Source organism: Hylobates moloch, unplaced genomic scaffold (genome assembly GCF_009828535.3).
Source record: "Hylobates moloch isolate HMO894 unplaced genomic scaffold, HMol_V3 SCAFFOLD_6, whole genome shotgun sequence".
NCBI classification, from domain to species: Eukaryota; Metazoa; Chordata; class Mammalia; order Primates; family Hylobatidae; genus Hylobates; species Hylobates moloch.
The window spans coordinates 105,954,061-105,971,459 of record NW_026652281.1 but is presented as its reverse complement, the minus strand read 5'-3'; positions in this window follow the sequence as shown (position 1 = coordinate 105,971,459).

Genomic DNA, 17,399 nt, shown 5'->3' with positions numbered 1-17,399 from the left:
ATTTAACTACGCAAACGGACAGCAACAACAAAGTTCAAACAAACAGAAAATAAGGCAAGGAAGGAAGGAGGAAATAGCAAGAGAAATACAAAACAGATGATGATAGAAATATAACCAAGTATATTTGGTTATAATTGAATTATAACCAAGTATACTTGGTTAAAAAACTGAATCCAAGCTGTTAATCATTAACAGTGAGTAGACATTTTTAAAGACATTTGGGAAAAAATCAATATCTAGAGGCTTCCAGCCATGTAGAATGCTTGTTATCAGACTTGTCCTTCCCTCTACTATATATAACTAGAAACTGGGTAGAACATATGAAGCATTGACATAATGATGGGAAAAAACATATGACCAGCTCAATGTGAAAAAAAATCTGACAAAATGCAACATCATTTCAAGATAAAAATATTCAACAAACTCTGGATATAAGGAAACTATCTCAACATAATAAAGTTCATGTATGAAAAGCTCATAGCTAACATACTCAGTGATGAAAGACTGAAATTGTTTTCCTCTAAGATCAGGACCAAGATGAAGATGCTCAGTTTTGCCACTCCTACTCAACATATTAATAGAAGTGTTATGTTGAATATTAGAAGTCCCAGCCAGAGCAACTGAGCAAGAAAAAAAAATAAAAGGCATCCAAATTGGAAAGGAAGGAAAATTGTCCCTGCTTGCAGACAACATGATCTTATATGTAGAATACCCTAAAGATTACATGTGTGCACATGTGCCTACACATACAAACTGCTAGAACTAGTTAACTTCAAAGTTGCAGGATATAAAATCAACACACAAAAATCAGTTGTATTTCCATAAACAGTTGAACAATCAGAAAAGGAAATTAAGAAAACAATTTTATTTACAGTAGCATCAAAAAGAGTAAAATACTTAGGAATGAATTTAACCAGGGAAGCAGAGGACTTATACACTGAAAACTCAAAGGCATTGCTGAAAGAAATTAAAGACAACACAAATAAATGGAAAGTCATCCCACATTCATGGATTGGAAGACTTAGTATTGTTAAAACAATCTACAGGGTCAATATATTTCCAACCAAAATCCCAATGGCATATTTTTTTCAGAAACACAAAAAGCCACTAAAATTTATACTCAGGGTCTCAAAACCCTGAATAGCCAAAACAATCATTTTTTTTTTTTTTTTTTGAGACGGAGTCTCACTCTGTTGCCAGGCTGGAGTGCAGTCAGCTCACTGCAACATCTGCCTCCCAGGTTCAAGCAATTCTTCTGCCACAGCCTCCCGAGTAGCTAGGGCTAAATGCACGTGCCACCACACCAAGCTAATTTTTGTATTTTTAGTAGAGACAGGGTTTCACCATGTTGGCCAGGATGGTCTCGATCTCTTGACCTCATGATCTGCCTGCATGGGCCTCCCAAAGTGCTGGGATTACAGGCATGAGCCACCATGCCCGGCCAACCAAAACAATCTTTAAAAAGAAGAGCAACATTGGAGGTCTCACACTTCCTGATTTCAAAACTTACTACAGAGCTACAGTTATCCAAACAGTGTGGTACTGGCATAAAGAGACATATAGACCAATGAGATAGAATAGAATGCTCAAAAATAAACTCTTGCATATACAATCAAATGATTTTTGACAAGGGTGCTAAATCCATTCAATGGTGAAAGAATAGTTTTTTCAACAAATGGTGTTAGAAAAACTAGAAATCCACATGCAAAAAAAAATTAAGTTAGAGCATTACTTTACAACATACACAAAATTCAAAATGAATTATAAGACCTCAAACCATAAAACTCTTAGAAGGAAAGAGAAAGGAAAAGCTTCATAAAATTGGATTTGGCATTGGATTTGGCAATGATTAAATATGATACGAAAAGCACAAGCAAGGTAGATAAACTGGATTACATCAAAATATAAAACATCTGTACAAAGGACACAACAGAGTGAAAAACAACCTACCAAATGGGAGAAAATATTTACAAATCACCTATATGTTAAGAGGTTAATATTCAGAATAAAGAACTCTGTAACTCCACAACAACAACAACAAAACCCACACAACCTGATTTTTATATGGGCAAAGGAGTTAAATAGACATTTCTCCGAAGAAGACACACAATTATGTGAAAAGATGTTCAATATTACTAATCATTAGAAAAATGCAAATCAAAACAATGAGTTGTCACCTTACACCCATCAGAATGGCTACCATCAAAAAGAATATGAAAAATTTACAACCCTTGTGCACTGTTAGTGGAAATGTAAAATGGTGAAGCCGCTATGGTAGATGGTTATGGCAGTTCCTCAAAAAAATAGAGGTGGCATAGGATCCAGCAATTCCACTTCTGGATATATATCTAAAAGAACTGAAAGTACAATCTGAAAGGATATTTGTCACACATGTTCACAGTAGCATTATTTATAACAGCTAAACGTGGAAGCACCCAAGTATCAGAAGAACCAAGTCAATGGATGAATGGATAAACGAAACATGGTATATACATACAATGGAATATTAGCCTTTAAAAAGGAAATTCTGACATATGCTATAACACCAATGAAACCTATAAAACTGTCACGAAAAGACAAATACTATGATTCTACTTATATGAGGTATTTACAGTAATTAAATTAATTGAAGCAAAAAGTAGAATGGCAGTTGCCAGGGGCAGGCAGGAGGAAGAAAGGGAGAGTTATCATCTTAAGGGTATAGACTTTTGGTCTCATAAGAGGAAGAAGTTCTAGAGACTAGTTGCACAACAATGTGAATGTACTTAATATTACTAAACTGCACACTTAAATGGTTAAGATGGTAAATTGTATGTTATGCATATGTTTACCAAAATTAATTTTTTAAAAGAAATGGAAACTCTCTTCTACTGCTAGTATGAATGTTAAGTAGTACAACCATTTTAGGAAAAAAAAGAGTTTGGCATTATCTAATAAAGTTGGTGTCCCAACTCTATGATGTAGGAACTCATTTCTACATATGCCTTAGAGAAACCCTTGCGTATGTAACCAAAAGACATGTACAGGGGTATTTTGTATGAATAACTAAAAAATCCAAATGCCTATTAACAGTAGAAAGGATAAATTGTGGTCTATTAATAAAATGGAATAACATACAGCAATTAACTTGAGTGAATTATTAGCTGCATGCAGCAACATCAATGAATCTCAAAAATATATTGTTAAAAAATGAAGCACTTTACAGAAGAATACATGCCATGTAATTTTATATATATAAAGTGCAAAAAACTATGCAAAACCAAGTCATACCTTGTTTATGGATACATATATGTATTGTAAAAATGTACATAAAATCAAAGGAAGAATTAGCGAAAGATACTGACCACCTCCAGGGGACAGGGCAGAGGGTACACACATATATAAAATGGATACATGGGTATTTGTTGTATTATTCATATCTAAGTTGCACATATATATAATTTTATATTCTTTTATATGCATAATATGATTCACAATTTTTAAAAGTGCTCTTTTCGTACTTCATAGTGTGTTATAGCTCTAGTACAGAAAGTTATATTCCTGATGTTGCCCAAAAATTATGAACTTTGAGATTAGACAATTATTTAAGATACAATCCCTGCTCTAAAAGAGTTCAGGATAGGTAACAAACAGATGCCTTCTAACTATAATACAGCATAGCAATTAAAATAGACAAAGAAACTAGCAAAGTTACTGATCTTTTTAGCAGATGCGCAATAAATATTTCGGTGATTTATAGAGGAAAGCTTCTTGGAGGAGATGTGTCTCGTATGGCTTTGAAATGATGATGGGATTTTCTTGTTGATTTTAATGAAAGCATGCATAAATGGCACTTTGTAAGTTTCCTAGAGTCTTGCTATTATTTTTGTTTGTTTTGAGACGGAGTTACGCTCTTGTTGCCCAGGCTGGAGTGCAGTGGTGCAATCTCGGCTCACTGCAACCTCCGCCTCTCGGGTTCAAGCAATTCTCCTGCCTCAGCCTCCCCAGTAGCTGGGATTACAGGCATGCACCACCACGCCCGGCTAATTTTGTATTTTTTAGTAGAGACGGGGTTTCTCCATGTTGGTCAGGCTGGTCTTGAACTCTCGACCTCAGGTGACCCACCCGCCTCGGCTTCCCAAAGTGCTGGGATTACAGGCGTGAGCCACCCCACCCGGCTGCACATTCCCTAATTCTACAGAACATAGTCATACATTGCTTACAGATAGGAGTATGTTCTGAGGAATTAGTCATTAGGCAATTTCGTCACTGTGTGAACGTGTACTTATACAAACCTAGATGGTACAGCCTACTATACAGCTAGGCTCTATGATATAGCCTGTTGCTCCTATACTATAAACCTGTTCAGTGTGTCACTATACTGAATTCTGTAGGCAACTGTAAAACAATGGTATTTGTTTATCTAAACATAGAAAAGGTAAGGCACTACACTACGACTTTAGGATAGCTAAGACATCACTAGGTGATAGGAATTTTTCGGTTCCGATACAATCTTATACAACCACCATCACATAGCAGTCTGCTGTTGAAGGAAACATCATGTGGTACATGACTATACAGAAGAAGTTGTTCTCTCAGAACTTATTCAGAAGTGAATTGAATATCTCTTCTCTATAGAGCAATCCATCCATTAATTTTTTTCACTTATTAAATGTGACATGTCACAGCCCTAGTCCAAGCTCTGGGAAGGCAACATTGAAGAAGACAGACAGTGTTCCTGTCCTCATAGAGTTGGCATTTGGCTGGGGAATGAAATGCAAAAGAAAGTATTTTTATATTAATGTTTTATTCAATATGAAGGCAATATTTCAAAACTTAACTTGGCTGAGTTTTCAAAACAGAAAGTTAATAGGTTTGTAGCTTTCTGTCTGACATGAGCTCATAGGATCACAGAACCTTGAAGTCAAAAGGTACCTTAGAGAATATCCAATTCAACAGCTTATTTACACCTGATACTTAGAGATGTTAAAAATCCAGGATGGCATCCAAATTTTGTGAAATTACTATGAAGCCCATTTATTTAGATTATTAACTGTATATATTAAAAGTCACGTTCAGCGGGATTTCAAATCATAGCATTAGTAACATTCCAAGAGAATGTGTTTATTTCTTGTTCTTTTCTCTCAAGGAAACCGATTACACTAACTTTGAGTTACTTACATTCACAGCTAGCACCGAACAGATTTAATAAATACAAATTTGGAAACATGACCAAAAGCCAAAGTTTGAAAGAAAAATTAAAGAACACAGAAGGCTCTTTTGAATTGTCAAATCATAAAGAGAAAACATTGTTTTGTTAATTTAAAGTATGGCTCTTTGGCTATATACCCAGTAGTGGGATTGCTGGGACAAACAGTATTTCTAGTTCTAGACCATGGACACAGGGAGGGGAATATCACACACGGGGGCCTGTCAGGGGGTGGTGGGAAAGGGGAGGGAGAGCATTAGGACAAATACATAATGCATGCAGGGCTTAAAACCTAGATGGCGGGTTGATAGGTGCATCAAACCACCATGACACGTATATACCCATGTAACAAATCTACACTTTCAGCACATGTATCCCAGAACTTAAAGTAAAATTTAAAAAAAATTTCAAAAGAGAATACTGTGAAGAAAAATAAATTATAGCTCTTTAAGCTGAGCTGTTTTTCCTTCATTTAAGCACCTCTTTGTTTTTATTGGGAGACTAATGACTACTTGCATTAGAGGATCAGACTTTAATGGGGAGAAAAACAGCCTTGAAATACAAACTAAATAAGATTTCTTGGGCCGCAAGTTAAATTCATCACATGCAAGTTCAAGTTCTGTGGGTAAGATTCATTCAAAAGATTGGATGGTATTTTGACATCATAAATATCTGAATTTCCACCTCATAACCCAAGTCATTCCCAGCACCTGTCTATTTATCAGTTACTACATAATGCACCCCATTCTTTTCCCTAAGGTGAAATTACTTCGGAGGAACAAAGGAAGAAAATTTACACTAACACAAAAGTTGTGCTCTAGCATTTCTTTTACTTATTCATCACACAAAAAAAGGCACAGTATTCTGATTTTAAGTTTTCCGTTAACAAGAATCTTACATTTTTTATTTTCACATCATGTGAAACATAGAAAATGTTGAAATAATAATAAACCTCCAATCTTCAAAACAAAACGGTTTTCCATCAGTATGCAGAAATTTTGGCTATTATTAGGTTCCCCAGGAACAGTGAACTATCCTATTTTTATGTGGTTTCTGAAAATATTTATTCCCCTGGTTGGGAAGTACTCAACCCTTGCCATTTTTCTTGGGAAGAACCCATTATATAATAAGGTATTTATCTTTCCCTCGGAGCTGGCTTCCCAAGAAATAAAGAAAACATTCAGAACACTTTGAAATGATGGTGGAGCACATTTTTAAGAGGAAAAAGAAAAAAAAAAGAGCAGATTCTGAGAACATTAGTCTGACCCCAAAAGAGAGAAACACTTGTAATCAATTTTCTTTTCATTAATGCAATAAATGCCGCCTGCACTTTGTGTGCCTAAGGAGAACCATTCTGAGATAAAGGATGTCTCCCCAACCTTTTATACTGAACCGGTGGTTTCCCAAATTTAATATGCATGAAGAGTGCACGTGAGCCCTCTTAAATCCAAGAGCCAAACCCTGCCTGTGCAATAAATCTCACCACTACTCCACTATTAGACAGGGGATTAAAACTAATCTAGCAATCCCCAAACCAAGCACTGAGTGGATTAAAATGCAAAACGCATGGGAGTAGGAAGATGCTTAATGCTAAATAACAAACATTTCAATCATAGAAATCATTTTTATCTTCTTGTTTATGCTAAGTAGATACTATTAGACTTAATATCTGTATTAACACAAGTGGAGAAAAGAAACAGTATTACCAAGACCCAAGTACTTTAATGCCTTAGAATAGCTGGTCCAAAAAACAAAAGCATACAAAAATGAGCTTAATAAAAGGACTACACTGTGATCTTTAGATTAATTGTTTACTCCTTTAAGGTCAACTCAACGATGCTTGACGTTTTTAATTTTCCTTTAAGCCAATGCAGCACACACTATAAAGGTTGAATCAAGAAAGCCAAAAAAGTTTCCAGGGTTTCCAGCCTGAAACTGGAGCAGGCTTTCTCTGAGTAATGCCTATGTAATATTTAAGTCAGCAAATGGGTTAAGCATCATCTTCTTTGCCAAATTATCACAGCGCAACAATAGGAGAGTCCCCGTTGCAGCGAACCCAGAAGAGGCCCTTGTGAGGCCTGCACCCCGTAAAGCTGTAGCTGATTGCAAATGTAGGAAAGTGAACATGTGCAGGCTCTCATTAGCACTGTCTATCCAAAGAACACAATACACACACACATCTGGCATCTCCTAACGGCTGTGGAACCCATTACACACAAAACCAATGACTTCACTCCAACTGCAATCCATATAATGCTGGAAGGAAATCCATAAAGTTTTATCTGAAATACTGTTGTACCTTTCAACTCTGTCATCTTCCTCAATTTTCCACTCTTGGGTTCTGTTATACCCTCTCTCAGACATCTGCGTTTCAACTTGAATCCCTCCCTGGGCCCTTCCCTACCCCCAGTTCCCTATAAAATATTCTTCAAGTCTCCCCTCCTGTATCATGCTATGCGATTCCTACCAAGTCAGGCTCAGTCTTTCTTATGTAGAACAATTGCTACAAATGGTTATAACACTGACATGGAGGTTGGTCCTGGGATGCTTACCTCATCCCCAGCATTTGTTTCCAAACACAAAATCTAGGAGAAAAACTGGACTATTATACATAAGTGCAGTATAAAACAGAAGGTATGTGCACAAAGCTTGGACTAGCCTAGGCATTCATAACTTGTTTTCAGTTTTCAAGTATTGGTATTCATTTCATTTCCTCTCAACCAAGTCCTCATGGTTCAGAAAGCTTTACACATCACACAGTAGTAAGAGGAGTTATGAATTAACACTTGGAGTTATAAAATAGGAATAGGAAGATCTCCGATTTCAAGCATTGTGAATCATAAGTTTCTGCAGTGAAATCACTAAGACATCTCATGTTTGTAACAACATAAAAAAGAAGTTTAGATGCAGTGTAATGTGACTTCCTCAAAAAAGCAGGTTTTGTCATATATATATATATATAATTTTTTTTTTTTGAGACTGGATTTCGCTCTTGTTGCCCAGGCTGGAGTGCAATGGCGTGATCTCAGTTCACTGCAACCTCTGCCTCCCAGGTTCAAGCAATTCTGCCTCAGCCTCCCCATCTTTCTTATATTTTAAAGGGTCATAGAATCACTACATCTTAGGGAAACAATAAAAAAATAGACTAGGTACTGGGAAATTCTTCAAGCATGGCTCAGTCAAAATGATGTGAACTTTCATTTATGCGGACAGTTTTGTAAAAATATTCCAATGTTTCTAGTTTCTGATAGCCTATCTGTCTTATCAGCAAAGATCACCAACAAAGTCCCAGGGATCTTCAGAAATCACCCCCAACCCCTCAAGCAAATGGACTTCTCAAAAAGCAGCTGATTTTGTGGAAGGAGTTCCCAAATCCCAATCAGTTAGACAGGGCTGGTCCATGATGAAACTTTCACCAGTCTTCACCAACTTATCATAAAGCTAAATTTGTTTAACATGCAGACAAATAATTGTTTATTCTAAGATTATCTCCTTCCTATACTTTCAGTATTCAAATCTCTTTTATGAAGAGATGATTACAATATATGGCGGTTGATTCATTTTCTGTTTGCTTTCTGCGTTTTGTTTTTTCACTGGGACAAATCTTTCTTGGAAAAATTTTAATTGGCAACATTTTGAAATTTAATGATCCATTGAAGTCCAAATTGCTGGGACTTTGTGGAATAGGAAAAATGTTCTAGGGACGAAGTTTTCATTTTTCTTTCCAAATACTAATCCATCTCACTGGTCTAGTAATCACATGAGAGAATGAGAAAAAAATTGTTGTGTTGGCTTAGTTTTAGCTAACTTGGATTTAATAACCAAGAACAATCACCACAACAGAATACAGTTTTCTCATCGAGATCCTGATTGATGGATTAGTCAGCTCATGGAGGGATTGATTCTATAGTAGGAATAGAGAGAACAATAGGAAAAAGGTATGGAATTCGAGTACATAAATCCCCACACACAACAATCTTGAAAATGTAGGCCTGTCATTGCTGATTAGAAAGTTCCCCATCTTCTTGTTTCCACCTTCCTCATTGTTGCTTTGAGAAGCTGGAAGCTTACTTACCTTCTTGAGGTTGGAGCTGTCTGGCTCCCAAAGGTTTGTAGAATTTCTCCACGTTCCCATCCGCCTGCTGTGAATTTCACTGCACATACACTGTCACTGACCCCGTGTATCATGGATCTAGAAAATATTCACTAGAAACTCAAATGCCCATTTCTCATCTTTATGTGATTTTTGTGGGTATGTGTATGTGTGTGTGATCTTACAGTGCTGTTTATAAGAAGATACCATTCATCACTTAGAAGGCACATAGTATTTTATTTTCAGGATCCTCCGAAATGCTGGGAAAATCTCATCTCCATTATTTTTAGGCACTGTCACGGTCTTTCAAGACGTAGGTTTTAATATGGTATCATACCAAAAATGATGGCAGTGTAGCAATTTTGGGCCAATGTATGGGCATCCTTTATCATTGCCTAGTGCACCAAGTCATTTGAAGTGAGGGCATTCAATACCTACAGGCATTCCTAGTTGAAATTCCAATTAGAAAGGAAAATAAAGGACAATTGTACAGACTGTTAAAAGTTGGACGATACCAAATAATACGGAGAGAAAGAATGTCTGATGGCTTTTTGGATCTCTTGAGTATTCCAGATGATACTCTACTTGCAATATGTTTTAAACCCCTAGGAAAGACCATTTCTATGACCATTGAAGATGTAGGTAAAAAATCATCCAAAGAAAAAGTCATTATACAAAACTGGTCTTAACAAATACTTATTGGCCACCCTCACCATGCCAAAAATGACATCCCGGTATCAATCAGGATGATCAGAAAGGACCTCTGGAATATGTGGCTCTTTGACGTGGTTTTTAATCAGATGTCCCCAGAACTCGGCGTTCATGAATCACAGAACTGAAAATGATCCTCAGTCATCACAGAATTCATTCGCCTCCCTCTGAGAGGAGCAGTTCAGAAAGCATTGAAATCAAACCACCTGGCCTTTTCTTTCAAATGCCCTGAGAATGTGCCACAACTCTGCTTTCATCCCATATCCCAATGTTTCACTGCTCTTGCTGGGAGAAGAGAATTCTCCCTGCACATGGATGTCTAACCTAAATTCTTCATGCTGCAATGTATGTCCATTCCCTTTATTCAAAATGACTGTTTCTTCTCACACCTGCTCCCCATTAGTTGACTATTACATACTTCTGGGTAATCATTCTAGAGGAGAGAAAGGCATAAACTACTGCAGCTGAGGGTAGTAGCATATTTTTCCATGCAGATGTGTGAGTCATCATCATATTGTGAAATCTTTGTGAGTAGGAGCACATGGGAAAGACTGCCTTTTGCCAGCTCTTCTCTGATTACATGTTATAAGGAAATAGACAACAGAAGTGCAGTTAGAAACAGAGTAACATTGGACCTACAAACACAAACACACACACACACACAATTTATGGGCTTTAGTTGGAATGAAACAAGAATTTATAAGCTGGTAAGTGCCTTCTGTTCTAAGCACTACTGAGTTTCTGATACTTGGATACCATTTCTTATGCCTCTGCTATCTAAGGCAGGCTATCATTATGGGTGCATGAAACCAGTCTAACTTGCTAATTCTGCTGAAACTCAAACCTGTCACTCTGGTTGTTTTATGCCATTTGGTCAGAACAACCAGTAAATGGTATGCTTCATAGGTTAACTGTTCTGAAATAATTTAGATATAGCCTTGAGGAGAAAACGATACGGTGCTGCTTCCTGAGGCCATGGGGAAGTAGTGCTATCTAATACATTGCTCACTAATGCACTGTGTGCCTAGATGATCCACATCTTAGAAACTCCCAATATGGGTCACACATTGGCAGCATCAGTACCACCATGGAGCATGTTAGAAATAGAGTCGCAGGCAGGCCGGGCACAGTGGCTCATGTCTATAATCCCAGCACTTTGGGAGGCCAAGGCGGATGGATCACGAGGTCAGGAGATTGAGACCATCCTGGCTAACACGGTGAAACCCCGTCTCTACTAAAAATACAAAAAAATAGCCGGGCCTGGTGGCGGACGCCTGTAGTCCCAGCTACTCAGGAGGCTGAGGCAGGAGAACGGCGTGAACTCGGGAGGCGGGGCTTGCAGTAAGGGGACATGGTGCCACTGCACTCCAGCCTGGGCAACAGAGCAAGACTCTGTCTCAAAAAAAAAAGAAAGAAAGAAATAGAGTCCCAGGCCTCCCTCCAGACTGCTGCTTTTTTTTTTTTTAGACAGAGTTTTGCTCTTGTTGCCCAGGCTGGAGTGCAATGGCACAATATCGGCTCACTGCAACCTCCACCTCCCAGGTTCAGGCAATTCTCCTGCCTCAGCCTCCCAAGTAGTGGGGATGATAGGCATGAGCTACCATGCCCAGCTAATTTTGTAATTTTTTTTTTTTTTAGAAACAGGGTTTCACCGTGTTGGTCAGACTGCTACATCTTAACAAAATTCCTACGCACTTCATGAATACATTTAAATTTGAGAAGCACTGACCTGCTTCACTCCTCAATGCCTCTATATCCTCATCTATAAAATGGGTATCGGCCAGGTACAGTGACTTACACCTGTAATCCCAACACTTTGGGAGGCTGAGGCAGGAGGATCACTTAAGGCCAGGAGTTCGAGACCAGCCTGGCCAACATCTCAAAACCACATCTCTACTAAAAATATGAAAATTAGCTGGGTGTGGTGGCACATGCCTGTAATTCCAGCTACTCAGGAGGCTGAGGCACGAGAATCACTTGAACTTGGGAGGCTGAGGTTACAGTGAGCCATGATCACGCCACTGCACTCCAGCCTTGGTGACAGAGCGTGACCCTGTCTCAAAAATAAAATAAAATGGGTATCAACTGACACCTGTTACTTGCTTCGGAGCAAAGGAGGATTAATGTCAGAGGTTTTTTTCCCTCTCCCAGGAATAGTCTCTACATAAACACAGCATGGGGGAGTCATTTCATTTGCTTGAACAGGCAATGACTGAACATTTTTTGGAAGGAGAGCCAGGACTCCTTCCTAGATAATACATCTGTCCTTCATCCAAACTTCTCTTCATGGCCTCATGGCTCCAGAAAGCAGCAGAGCCGTTCAACCCACTGCCTTTGGAGAAACAACCAAGCCTGATCCCAATGAAAACAGCTTTCCTGCTCCCTGTCTTGGCTGTCAAACACAAACACAGACACTCTGTGGGTGAAGTCAGCCCAGCTGGATGTCTGCTGCTGAGCCATCTGCAGAACAACTTGCAGACTAGTAGCTTGACTCCGGCTAAGACAAAAGGCAAGGGGGAAGCTGGGGGAGAAAGGCCACAGCCTGACTCCAGGGACTTTCCTCCTCAGTCCTTCCTTCCTTCCTTCCCTCGGAAGGGACAAGAATGGAAGAAACAGATGAGGACTTCATGCAGCTAGCATGCTCTCATGGCTGTCAGGCAAAACCCTAGCCAGATGCCCAAGGGACACTACAGAGCATTCACATCACACCTACACCCCAAGAGCCATGTCATTGGGACAGAAAGAGGCAGCCCCCATTGCATAAAAATTCAGAAATCAAGAGGGCACTGAGGCCGGGCACAGTGGCTCACACCTGTAATCCCAGCATTTGGGGAGGCCAAGGCAGGTGGATCACTTGGGTCAGGAGTTCGAGACCAGCCTGGCCAACATGGTGAAACCCCGTCTCTACTAAAAATACAAAAATTAACTGGGCATAGTGGTGGGCACCTGTAGTTGGGAGGCTGAGGCACAAAAATCACTTGAACCCAGGAGGTGGACATTGCAGTAAGCTGAGATCGCACCACTGCCCTCCAGTCTGGGCGACAGAGTGAGACTCTGTCTCAAAAAAAGAAAAAAAAGAGGGTACTGAACCACTCTCTCCACTCATAATCCCGACCCTCCCCACCCCCAGGTTTGTGCAGACACTAGACAATAAACCTTTTAGACTTACCAAGAAACAAAAACAGATTGAGCCCTTGACCTGCCGGTTACCAGTTCTTTTACATCTAAACACCTGGGTTAGAGAGAGCACATGATTTCTCTGCCAGAGAGGCAGTGGTAGATTCAGTTTCTTTAGGTTGGAGTGACCTGAATAGCAATGTCAAAAAATGTAAGATCAGTCTTGCTGACTTTGGAACCACATAGACAAGATACTGTGAATGTGTCATTTGATTCCACTAGTGGTTAATAAAGGCAACCCTGAATACTAGTAAGGTAGGAGGAAACTAACATTGAATTCTGAGTGTACACACACACACACACACACAACACAGACCAGGTTTCCAGAGGTGCCAGTTGTTCAGTTCAAGCCACAGAACAGCCCTTAGCATGCTAACCTGCAGAATAACAGAATAATAGAATAACAGCCATCCAGATTCCCTCCCAGCCTGATCCCACTTCATTTATCCTCTTGACCTCCTTACCTCTTACTCTTTCCTTTTCCCTCCTTCATTTTATCCCATCAGATTTCAAGATTGAAAAAGGGGCAGCTTTGAGAAAACGAATTGCTACAATCAACAACCAAAACATCAACAATAAAAGGCTGGAGATCAAAGGAAAACACCCTCAAACAAAATGATCTGAAGAGTTTCAGTGAAAGGAACTATTTCCAGTCCGATGGGTATTTAAAATAGACAACATGTTGTGTATTTATTGTGTACAACATGTTGTTTTGAAATACATATTCATTGCAGAATGACTCAACTAAGCTAACATATGCATTACCTCACATACCATTTGTGTGGTGAGAGCACTAAAATCCACTCTCAGCAATTTTCAGAATAAGATACATGATTATTAGTATAGCCACCATGTTGTACAATACACCTCTTGAACTTATTCCTCCTAACTGAAATTTGATATTCTTTGACCATCTCTCCAACCCGCAAGTAGGCACCATTCTACGCTCCAACGAGTTCAATTTTTTTAGATTCCACATATAAGTGGAGTACTGAGGTATTTGTCTTCCAGGTTCATCCATGTTTTCACAAATCACAGGATTTCTTTCTTTTTTAAACCTGAATACTATTCCATTGTGTGTGTATATATATATATATATATATATATATATATATATATACCTACAGAAAGTATATATACATACAGAAAGTATGGTGTGTGTGTGTGTGTGTGTGTGTGTATATATATATACTATATATATATATACCGTATATATACTATATATATATACCGTGTATATACTATATATATATATATATACCATATATATACTATATATATATGGTATATATACTATATATATATATATATATATGTCCATACTTTCTGGATTAATTTACCCACTGATGGACACTTAGTTTGATTCCATGTCTTGGCTACTGTGAAAAATCCTGCAATGAACAAGGAAGTGCACATCTCTCTTCAACATACTGATTTCATTTCCTTTGGATATACACCCAGTAGTGGGATTGCTGGATCACACAGTAGCTCTGTTTTGAATGTTTTGAGAAACTTCCGTCCTGCTTTCCATAGTGACTGTGGTCGTTTAGATTCCCATCAGCAGCTGCAGAACAATGTTTCCTTTTTACCCCCACAACAGGACAGAAATCAAGATATAAAGAGAAACATGGATAGAAGAGATGCTTTCCCCTTTCCTCCCTCATTAAACCATGGCTGCCTCCATAAAGGGAAAGAAGGCTGGATGTGAGCATTCTATGATGTTTCAGACACTCACTGAAAATTACATAGTTAAAATAAAGACCAGAGTTGATGCTACCATTTCTGCCTGAAGCTTATCCTGAAAGTAGCTCTGGGGAAAGAGTTCTCTCTCTAGGATCCAAAAGTCATGGAGGTAAGTTTGATGTCCTACTATGTCCCACTACTTGTTGCCTCTAGGTTGGGAATTGTCATGTGGTTTAGGTGCCTTAAGATTCTTCCAGTGTGAGATGTGGGAAGCTGCTCCTTGTGACTTGCTCCGCCTTTTTCCTGGTGCCAAATACCATTCTCAACCTCCAACCTCCCACTCCAGGCAGCACATCCTATCTTTGGACAGCCCGCCATGCTAGTGTCTGCCATCCAATAGTCACAGGCCATCTGCCCTCAGGCTCCCAACAACCTGAGAGGCTTATTAATGAGACAGAAACAGAGGCTCAAAGAGGTTAGTAATGCTGCTTTCAGTCACAAAATCAATTAAGGGGAGAGTCAGGATGCCTATACTTTCAAGTTCAGCTGGCTCCAAAGCTTGTCTTCTAAGCCCACAATGCTATTTCCTTAAAAGGACAGAAGGTTCTCCCTTCATCAGGAGCTCATTCATTCATTTTCTTCCCCTGAGAGCCTCCATGTCCTAGCCTGGAGCTGGGCATGCTGCATAATCTCACCCTGGTCTCCTGGAGATAACGTTTCCTCCTTGCTATCTTAGAGTAGGCAGGAGAATATGATATTTACAAGTAAGTGCTTTGATGGGGGTGCAGGGAAAGCTGGATTTGAATCTCAGGTCATCTACCTATTTGCTGTAGGACCCTGCACTATACTTCCTTATACCTGTTTCTACACCCTTCAAGTTGGCATAATAATATTCTATTTCATGACAAGATACAAAAATAAGTTTTGATTCTAAGCCTAGAATCTAAAACAGTGCCTGGCACAAAGAATAATATATATATACACCTAATAAATAAAAACTACCCTCCTTCTCCCCCAAGATTGTCGTGATAGAAATGCATCATTCAGGGAGCAAGGAAAAAAGACCCCACCACAGTTCAAGATGCCACTCAAAGCATAACACTCAGGCCATGGCCTATTTGGCTTCTACATCGGGTCTGCCCCACCCACCTTTAGCTTTCACTGGACTAAAGACAAAAAGGGTCTAATGCATTCCTGGCGGTTTTTCAAAGCATGGCAGAAGTGAGTCGGGTTTATAAGATTAATTCTTTTCACTCTAGGCAGTGGGTCAAATCAGAACCTTCACTCAACCAACTCAGTGGATAATCTCCTTTTATTACTTTCAATCAAACTAAGTGTCTGCAATCTGTACAATGGCCACTAATTTAGTGGGAAACAATAATTTGTAGAGCATGATTATAAAAAGATGAGATAGAACACAAGGTCCAGATAAGCATCCTGTAAGTTTGTTCCTATCTCATTGCATAGAAAGCTTTTATGACCCAAACTATATTAGGGACATACAGCTATTCTGCTACTCTAAAAATCAAAGAAAGAAATAGACATTGTTCGCAGATCAGTTTCTTATTTAAATAAGAGAAACAGCCTATTGGTTAAATTCATATCCTTTGTCACACTCACATGGAGCGATCCATCGCTCGTACAAGTTTAACATGAAAAGATTTCATTGTGTAAAAACCAGAAGCTTCTTTTAAAAGATAATAAAATTCTAGTTACACAACTGGACAACATCACAAAGCCGTCTGGATTGTGGAAACCACTCTCTTCCCGTGATGGATAATAAGGCATGGAGTTTTGCTTGCTTTGATTAATTTCAGAATATTGCAGAGAACCCGCATAATTCCTAAGATAGCAAAGGAGAGAAGGAGAAGCGATGGGCAATGATAAAAGCATAGTAACGGAGCAGGAGCTGTGTTTCCTCTGCTGTAGGAACGCTCCCCCCTGCACCGCTCCCCCCAAAAAAAGAAACCAATTTCATTTTGGCAAGTACTAACCACAATAAGAGTTGACACACAAAAACGTCCTCTGGCTCTGGGGCTTAAATTATATGCACCGAGGCCGAGCAATGCAAAACAAAAACTATGAGATGTCTCCATGACTGTGATCAGATATATAACATAGCTGGAAAACGTACATTTCCCTTTTTTCAAATCACAGCAGCCATTATCTATACAAGTACTGAATATGGAAAAGGCTCTGACAAATTTACAGTGGTGTTTGGATGGATGAGGATGGCAGATGATGGATGAGGGAGACAGAGGATTCCCTTATTAAAGCATCAAATTCTTCCCTAAATATCAAATAGACATCTTAGCCACAACTGCACTGCTTCTTGCTCAAAATTACATAAACCAACCTTGTTAAATGTTTTTCTTTAATAGGAAAAGGCAGGACTTTCCCCTAATAAATATTGTTAATTTGGACTCTGGCATTAAGTACCTTTCCTTTTTTGCATAATGTGGACTTCAAAGTGTATGCCTGTCAAACAAGAATAAATGTGACAATTCACAAATATAAATGAATGCCAGCAAAAAACTGAGGCACAAT